This window comes from Mandrillus leucophaeus, unplaced genomic scaffold (assembly GCF_000951045.1).
Source record: "Mandrillus leucophaeus isolate KB7577 unplaced genomic scaffold, Mleu.le_1.0 Scaffold689, whole genome shotgun sequence".
NCBI classification, from domain to species: Eukaryota; Metazoa; Chordata; class Mammalia; order Primates; family Cercopithecidae; genus Mandrillus; species Mandrillus leucophaeus.
In genome coordinates this window covers 640,084-650,282 of record NW_012107463.1, presented here as the reverse complement: position 1 = coordinate 650,282, position 10,199 = coordinate 640,084, and the positions used below count along the sequence as shown (strand labels likewise).

At 38.9% G+C, this 10,199-nt stretch overlaps 1 protein-coding gene across 1 annotated transcript in view; it reads right to left on the bottom strand.

The window, feature by feature from the left end:
• The window catches only part of LOC105555498 (chromosome unknown open reading frame, human C16orf87), a gene marked incomplete at its 5' end in the record, with an annotated part of 31,049 nt that overhangs the window by 8,951 nt on the left and 11,899 nt on the right, over positions 1–10,199 (bottom strand). The window lies entirely within an intron of this gene.

Genomic DNA, 10,199 nt, shown 5'->3' with positions numbered 1-10,199 from the left:
TCTGATATAAGAGCATGTTGCTCCATAAATGGAATAGCAATAGGGAAACTTTACTAAATATGGTGATTTAATTAATGCAAGAAGTCACTCCTCCCACTCTAAACAAATCAAAATGTTGGATAAGACAAACAATAAACTTAAAGAAAAAAATATATATGATACCCTGCTTTAACACATACCTGCAATCAAAAGCAAGAAAGAGAATTCCCCAAATGCCAAAAATCACAGTGGTAAAGGGGCAAAACAAACAGAAAAATTCATATCCAAAGAACTAAAGGGAACAATGTGAAAGACTATAAAATAAGTATGATAATAGACTGCTGTAAAAATGAAAAGTAAAATGTAATATTATCTCCAAATAACATATCCTTGGAGAATTAATCTGAAGTTTCAAATTAGACATATACCAGATAATACAAGAACATTTAATTATCCCAGATTGCAAGAAAGTTATTAAAGACAAGCAGGGTGTTGTTAAGACTTGGGCTAACATGAAGAGGTTCCTACTATTATAGGACAATTTGAGTATCAATAAAAATAATAACTGTTAATAGACTGAAATATATCAAGCATATGAATATATTAACATTAAAAACAAAAACTACTTGGCCACCAGATGAAGATACTAAAGAAGCAACTCATTACTTTGAAAATTTAAATAAAGGGAAAGAACAAAGCATTTCTTCTGCTTTTTCTATTTAAACTGTGCTACTCACAGGGTAACCAAAGGGCAGATGAAGAGGTTTCTCATGTTAAAGCTAATAAATGAAGAAGGAATGACAGAATCAGAATATCAACACTTTTCAACCTGCAATGAACTAAAGGTTCTAAGCACTGAACATCAGCAGGTACTAACATCACTAAAAGAGAGAGAAGCAGGCCAGGCATGGTGGCTCAGGCCCGTAATCCCAGCACTTTGGGTGGCCGAGGTGGGTGGATCACCTGAGGTCAGGAGTTGGAGACCAGCCTGACCAACATGGCGAAACCCCGTCTCTACTAAAAATACAAAATTAGCTGGGTGTGGTGGCACATGTCTGTAACCCCAGCTACTTGGGAGGCTGAGACAGGAGAATCGCTAGAACCTAGGAGGCAGAGGTTGCAGTGAGCTGAGATTGTGCCATTGTACTCCAGCCTGAGCAACAAAAATGAACTCCATCTCAAAAAAAAAAAAAAAATTCCAATCTCTCCAGTCCTTATATCTAACTTACAACTAATAGGAAAAAGAGAAGTTATTCAAGGAATATGTTAACTGACACCATGGGAATACAAACAGCACACACAAATGAACAAGTGATGCCATTTCTTCAACATCTAACTTGCAAGCAAAAAAAAGAGAAAATAATAGACAATAAGAGGGTTAAAAAAAAAAATCAGGATCAGTAGCTCATGCCTGTAATCCAAAAGCACTTTAGGCATTTGGGAGGCCGAGGCAAGAGGACTGTTTGAGGTCAGGAGTTTGAGATCAGCCTGGGCCACACAGCAAGACCCTGTCTCAGCCTGGGTGACAAAGTGACACCCTGTTCTTACACAAATGACGGGGCGTGGTGGCTCATGCCTGTAATCCCAGCATCTTGGGAGGCCGAAATGGGTGGATCACCTGAGGTCAGGAGTTCAAGAGCAGCCTAGCCAACATGATGAAACCCCATTTCTGCTAAAAATACACAAATTAGCCAGGTATGGTGGTGTGCACCTGTAGTCCCAGCTACTCAGGAGGCCAAGACACGAGAACTGCTTGAACCCAGGAGGAGAAGGCTGCAGTGAGCTGAAATTGTGCCACTGCATTCCGTCCTGGGTGACAGAGCGAGGCTCTATCTCAAAAAATAAATAAATAAATAAATAAAGAAGATAGCACCCATATGCAATTTGTGGACCTTATTTAAAATCTGTTTTTAAAACTCTAAGATAATTTATGAGAAAAGTGAAAACGTGAACACAAGTTGGATATTTAATAACAAGGAATTATTAATTTTTTATGTTATAATGGCATTGTGCTTACATTTTTTAATGTTCATCTTTTGGAAACATAATGAAATGTTTATAACTGAAATTATATGGGATTTGCTTCAAAATGATGCAAGGGAAGATGTTCAGGATTGTGGATGGGGCAGGGTTGGTCATTTTCTACTTTTGCATATGCTTAGAATTTCTCAAAACAATAAAGGTTAAGAGAAATAGTGATAAATAAAGCTTTATATAGTATGCCTATTAAAGTCTAACAGTGAATTTAGGTTTGTTCCCCCAGCAACCCAGTCATCTCTGCAAACTTCTTCACAGCCAAACTTCTCAAAAGAGGTGCCTGTACTTCCTGCCTTCAGTTTCTCATCTCCCATTCACTCATCAAATCTATTACAGTATAGTTCCTATCCCAATGAAACTGATTGTCAAAAACAACAAAAGGACACATGCACACGTATGTTTATTGCGGCACTATTCACAATAGCAAAGATTTGGAACCAACCCAAATGTCCATCAATGATAGACTGGATTAAGAAAATGTGGCACATATACACCATGGAATACTATGCAGCCATAAAAAAGGATGAGTTCATGTCCTTTGTAGGGACATGGATGAAGCTGGAAACCATCATTCTCAGCAAACTATCGCAAGGACAAAAAATCAACCACCACATGTTCTCACTCATAGATGGGAATTGAACAGTGAGAACACTTGGACACAGGAAGGGGAACATCACACTCCGGGGCCTGTCGTGGGGTGGGGGAAAGGGGGAGGGATAGCATTAGGAGATATACCTAATGTAAATGACGAGTTAATGGGCGCAGCACACCAACATGGCATATGTATACATATGTAACAAACCTGCACGTTGTGCACATGTACCCTAAAATTTAAAGTATAATAATTTAAAAAAAAACCTGTTATCAAATCTTTAGACACCTCACTTACCATCTTACACCATCTCTCAAAACTTCAACAAAGATCACTACTACTTTCCTTGAAATTATTTCGCTTGATTCTCAGGCTCCCCTAGTTTCCTCATCTCACCAGCCACTCCTCCTAATCGCCTTTGTTGTGTGCTCTTCCCCCAGGTGCTTTCCCAATCTAATGTCAAAGCCCCAGGATTCTGTCCGGAGGCCTCTTCTCTTACTTAGACTTTGCCTAGATCATCTCATAAACCCACAGCATTAAACACTATTGTTATAATGTGTCCGGAGCTGCGTGGCCCGGCCATAGCGATTATAACTGACGACTGACGCCTGAGCTCTATACGCTTCCACTCTATGCCTCCTCCCTAGATTTACTTTCTTCCCTGTTCTGCTGTCTCATACGCCAGTACAAAATGGCGCTCTTCCGGGTTCTTCATCACCCATTTTCCCGCGCCCGGGAAAATGATCAACTTACAGCGCAGGCGCCATCCTGTGCCCGGGAAAATTACCAACCGACGGCGCAGGTGCAACATGATGTCCGATCGAAGAAACGGAGACCTACCTGGCCACGCCCACCACAGGGCCACCATCATCGCCCTGGCCCAACCTCCGCCCCTGCCGGTCTATATAAGGCATTACACTGTCACCAATAAACGAGACTTGATCAGGATACTGTCTTGTCTCCATTTCTTGTGTCTCTTGTCCCACCGAGTTCCCACTCCCTCTTCTAGGGCCTACATTGACGATCCCGCGGGACGGGACAATAATGGCTACAAAGTTTTCACCTTCTGCTTGATTTCTTCCCTAAACTCTAGACTGCCTACCTGACAAATTCACTTGAATGTCTCAAAGGCATTTCAAATTGTATCAAAAAACAACTCTTGATTTGCCCTCTCCCAAATCTGTTACTCCTCCTACTTTCATCATATTAGTAAAAAGCATCACCTGGTTGTACAAGTCAAATAACTTGCAGTCATTTGTGACTCATCTTGCTTCCTGTACCATCGCAAAGGCCCACAGGTACTCCTTGCAAAATATACCCATAATCTCTTCATTTCTCTCCACCTCCATGGGCAACATCCCAGCCAAACCTATTCTCTACATATCAGTCAACATTATCTTAAAAAAAAAAAAAAATCAAACGGCATAGCTTCCCTTCTAAAGCCTCTCATTAGCTTTTTTTCCATATTTAAAGTAAAAATTCCTTACCAAAGACAAGTCCCCAACAGATCTGGCATTTGCCTCTTTCTCCAGTCTCATGATGCTCATGCTCACCACTTTGCTCACTACACTCCAGACGTGCCTTTCCTTTAATAAAACGAGCTCCTTCCTCCGCTGAGTCTATGTATATGCTAATCCTTCTGCCTAGAATTATCTTCCCAAGGCTCTTCATGAGATAAGCTTTTTTTTTTTTTCTTTCAGATATCCATATACAGGTCACTTGCTCTGATTCTCCCAGCCCAAGTCACTTCCTGTAATCTACTACAGCTATAATCTGTTATTTATTTACTTATATGCTCAATACGTCTCCTCCATCAAAATACACAGGCTTTATGAAAGTTAGGAATCCTTTGCCTACCTTATTTGCAGAACCTAGAACATTATTTACACAGACTGTTGAATAAATAAAATCGGATAGGACATACATTTACCTCACCACCTTCTCAAAATCCCATTGAATGAGAAGAAACATGGGAAAAGGGGAAGGAGAAAAAGGAAAACATATATGTGGTGCTGGAAACAAGAAAAAGGTACTATTAATGACCCAAAATTACAGAATTTCAGCAAACTGGCAACCTGATGGTTCTGATAAGAAACAGCAATAAAATAAACTACAATTCAAAAATAGGAGTAAGTGATAGCTGCTATAGAAGGGAGAGCTGTTCCTCCCAAAGGAGGATTCTCAAGGATAATCCCAGGGCAGGACAAAAAGTACAGTAAGTGAGAGCAGGCCACCAGGTGATCATCAAAATAACTAGAGACTACTGCAGTACAGTTGGGTCTATGGATACAGAGCAACTGACATAAGGAGGCTCTTATGAACAGAGCAATGTGCAAGAGAACTTCAAACCTCCATAACATAGGAAAAAGCCAGCTCCTGACAGGAATGAAATATTGTAAGAGATTTCACATTCCACCCCAGAATGAAGCCTGCCTTATTTTGGCAATAAGGGAATTCACCAGTGTATTGCCTGCTCACCTCCTGCTACTAAACTCCCAGTTATACACTGAAGAGCTCTGTTGTCAAAACAGACATTTAAAACAGTATAGGATATTCACTAAACTTATCTACACTGATAAACCAAGTCCTTCATTTGTATCAAACCAACAGCCAATTAAACATTACTAGCTATAAGAAGAAAATAAAAGTCGAGAGAAGAGCCAAAATAAAACAGGAAGAACAAAGATAGTTCAACAAACAAACAAATAAAACATTCTAATGCATACCTTGAGAGATCTGAAAGGAGATTATCATTAAGAATAAAATTATTTTTGCAGAAACAGAAAAACCCATCCTAAAATTCACATGGAATCCCAAGGATTTCCAAATAGCCAAAACAATCTTGAAAAAATTCAAAGTTAAAGGTCCCACACTTCTTGATTTCAAAACTTACTACAAAGCTATAATAATCAAAACAGTATGGTACTGACATAAAGGAATAAAAATAAAGCTCAGACATAAACACATACATACAGTCAAAGGATTTTCAATAGGACTCTGAGACAATTCAAGGTAAAGTACAGTATCTTCCACAAGTTGTAACAGGAAAACTGGGTATCTACACAATGTAGCATAATTCACATTAGCCAAAAAACCCTTATCTTACTCCATACACAAAAATGGATCAAATATCTAAATATAACCACTAAAACCATAAAATTGCTTTAAAAATCTTGGAAAAGCTTCATGACATTGGATTTTGGCAATAATTTCTTGGATATGGTACCAAAAGCAAAAGCAAAAGCAAAGAAAGAAAAAAAAACCAGGCAAAATGGATTTCATCAAAATTAAACATCTGTGTATCAAAGGACACTATCAACAGAATGAAAAGGCAACACATGGAATGGGAGAAAATATGGGCAAATTATTACAAGATAAGAGATTAGGCCAGGCGCGGTGGCTCAAGCCTGTAATCCCAGCACTTTGGGAGGCCGAGACGGGCGGATCAGGAGGTCAGGAGATCGAGACCATCCTGGCTAACACGGTGAAACCCCGTCTCTACTAAAAAAAAATACAAAAAACTAGCCGGGCGTGGTGGCAGGCGCCTGTAGTCCCAGCTACTCGGGAGGCTGAGGCAGGAGAATGGCGTAAACCCGGAAGGCGGAGCTTGCAATGAGCTGAGATCCGGCCACTGCACTCCAGCCTGGGCGACAGAGCAAGACTCCATCTCAAAAAAAAAAAAGAGATTAATATTCAGAATAATATAAAGAACTTAGAAGTGAACAACAACAAAAAAATCCCCAATGCAAGAATGGGCAAAGGACTTGAATAGGTATTTCTCCAAAGAAGATATATAAATGGCCACTAAGCACATGCAAAGATGTTCAATATCACATGAATAAGAAAATGCAAATCAAAACCACAGCAAGATACCACTTCATACTTACCAGATTATTATAAAAAGCAAAGCAAAACAAAATCAGAAAATAAGTGTTGGTGAGGATGTAGAAAAACTGGAACATCTGTACACTGCTGGTAGAAATGTAAAATGGAGCTGCTATGGAAAACAGTAAAGTCAGTCCTCAAAAAATTAAAATAGAATCAACATATGATCCAACAATTCCTCTGGGCATATACTCAAAAGAAATGAAAGCAGATATCAGGACAGATATTTGTATACCATGCAGCATTATTCACAATAGCAAAAAGGTTAAACCAATCCACGTGTCCACTGATTAATACATGAATAAACTAAATATGGCATATACATAAAATGCAATATTATTTAACCTTAAAAAGGAAATTCTCATGCATGTTACAACATGCAGGAAACCTTGAGGACACTGTGTTAAGTAAAATAAGCCAGACCCAAAAGGACAAATATTGTATGATTCCATTTACATGAGGTGCCTAGAGCAGTGAAATTCACAGACAGAGAAAGTAGAATGGTGGTTGCCCGGGGCATGGGGGAGAAGGAAATGGCAGTCATTGTTTAATGGGTACAGAGTTTCAGTTTGGAAAAATAAGTTCCGGAATTGGATGGTAGTGATGGTTAAGAATACAATATGAATGTACTTAATGCCACTAAACTGTACATTTATAAATGGTTAAAATAGTATATTTTGTTATATTTTACCATAATAAAACTATTTTCAAAATTCTATGAAAAAGAAGAAATTAGAAAACAAGATACCCTGCTAAAGTTTAGGTCCTAATAAGCTAAAATGGTAGACATGCTTGATGACGAAATTATAGATGTAGAAAGGAAAATCAACAAAATGTCCTGGAATAAAGCAAAAAGACAAAAAGAGAATGTGACAGAAAGTAAAGAAAAATGAAGGAAAGATCCAAGAAACCTAATAGATATCCCTATGACAGAACTGCTAATTATCTACCCATTATTCCTTCTCCCTGTCTTCATTAAGAACAGAATCTTGTTCTGTTAAAGAGGGCAATATGCCTAAAATCGGTATATATTCTCAAGACTCTCCCTGCAGGTGAGGTGGCATCTAGCTCTAGCCAATGACAGGTAAGTGAAACTGGGTAAGGTTTCCAGAAAGATTTTTTCTAGGGAAGAAGCATAGCTGGCATGCCCCTTTGTTTCTCTGCTCTTCCCTCTTCTTCCTTCTTGAAATGTGTATAGGATGCTTAGAGGTGCAATAAGAACTACCTCAGAACAATGAGGGTAAGCCACATCTTCTTAAGGTGGAAGAAAGAGAAGAGACTAAGTCTTTGATGAAATCATTGAGCCACTACCCTTGTACTGCCTATCTTTATCCTCCTTCCAATAGTGTCAATTTCCAATACAGTGTACAACACAATCCTAACATGATCCTATAGGCATGCCAGAATGAAAAGGAAAGGAAATGGGGGGAAAAGCAATAATGGATAAAAACTGCCTTGAGTTGAAGAGCTGAGCTTTCAGATGGAAAGGACCCACTGAATGCCAAGGAAGAATGAGAACAAAATTAAAGTGTGAATGCAAAACAAAGGCACTCTCCACAATATAAGATAAGAAATGTACCATTATGTCTTGTCTGGAAAAGTTTTTCCAGGAATAAAACAATTTCTGGGAAACTTGTTCCAAAAGTAAAAACACATGGGTTAAAAGGAACAAACACACAGTATGTAAGAAAGAGTGGTACCAGGCGTGGTGGTTCACCCCAGTAATTCCATCACTTTGGGAGGCCGAGGCGGGCAGATCCACCTGAGGTCAGAAGTTCAAGACTAGCCTGGCCAACATGGAGAAACCCCGTCTCTACTACAAATAAAATAATTAGCCAGGCATGGTGGCACATGCCTGTAATCCCAACTACTAGGGAGGCTGAGGCAGGAGGATCATTTGAACCCAGGAGGTGGAGGTTGCAGTGAGCCGAGATCAGGCCACTGCACTTCAGCCTGGGTGACAGAGCAAGACTCTGTCTCAAAAAGAAAGAAGAAAGAAAAGAAAAGAAAAGAAAAGAAAAGAAAAGAAAAGGGATTATCCTGGGAGTACAATTGAAAGAAATCCTAGTACAAGAGCTGTACAGCAGACCTAAAAACAATCAGTCTTAATTAGAAGTCAAAGAACTCTATGAAAAGTGTTTTGAAGATGAATATAGATATCATAGACTGTATGATTAAGAATCTAAAAGTACAGGCTCAGAGGCAAAGGTATGCATTTTTTTCATCAAAAGGCAAAAAAAACCCCACAAAAATCAACTACATAAAAGCCATGTTTCATATAGGAACGTACAGCACTTTTATGCAATTAGCAAGTAAGGAACGAGGCTTGCATTTTTTTTTTTTTTAATTTTTGTATTTTTAGTAGAGATGGGGTTTCACCACATTGGCCAGGTTGGTCTTGAACTCCTGACCTCAAGTGATCCTCTGCCTCAGCCTCTCAAAGTGTTGGGATTAGAGGCATGAGTCACCGTGCCGGCCAGCAAGTAAAGAACAATACTTTCTGAATAACAAAACCAAACCTCCACAGTCAATTCAGAGTTGAGGACCACTTATACCACTCAATCACTTTGGATTTATAAAAGGTACAGGTGATAATCATTTCTCCATTTTTTTCCCTTAACTAAAAGTGAACTTATCATTTATAAACTTCGTTGCTTATCAGCCTTAGCCTATTAACTTATATTAAAGAATAATTTGAAAACTAAGTTTAGGTTTTTTTCCCTTTTTTCTTTCTCCCCATAAAAAATGAGAAGTTTATTTACTTGACTATGCTTACCCTAAACCTTTTACTCATTGAAAATTACACAGTTAAAATACTAATAAGCAATTATAATTTCCTACTGTCTCAACTATTTTTTCTTTCCTTTACAGGGAACTCTAAATTTTTAATTTTATTAAATTTTAAATTCTAAATTTTATGAACTAGTGTCTCATTTAGAAATTTATTTTCTTCTACAGTTTTTATAATTAAAATTTTCTTCTTTTTTAATTTGAGATAGAGTCTCACTCTGTCACTCAGGCTGGAGTGCAGCAGCAAGATCACCACTCACTACAACCTCTGCTTCCCAGGCTCAAGCAATCCTCCCACCTTAGCCTCCCAAGTAGCTGAGACAACAGGTACATACCACTGAGGCCAAAAAATAGGGTCTGGAGGCAGGGAACTTATGGCGATCTCACACTTCGGCTATAACAGGAAACATCCTCTTCATAGGGCATAGGCCAAGTAAATGACTTTGTAACTTTACTTCATCCTCTCTATAGGGGGTAGGCCAAGTAAATGACTTTGTAACCTTACTTCATGCTCTCCTTTTACATAGGGTGTGCCGCAAATAGAGGGTATTTAAACTCACAGAAAACTCTGTAACAGGGCCTTTGAGACCCTATGCTCCAAGCCCACTCCCACACTGTACTTTCATTATCAATACATCCGTTCAATCCTTCCTTGCTTTGTGTGTTTTGTCCAGTTCTCTGTGCAAGACACCAAGAACCTGGACATACTCCAGAGTTAACATCACCATGCCTGGCTAATTGTTTGTATTTTTCTTTTTTAGAAACAGGGTTTCGCCATGTTGCTCAGCCTGATCTCGAACTCTTGAGCTCAAAGCGATCTGCTCGCCTCGGCCTCCCAAAGCACTGGGATTACAGGTGTGAGACCTTGTGCCCAGCCTGAGCATTTCTTTCTTTCTTTCTTTCTTTTTTTTTTTTT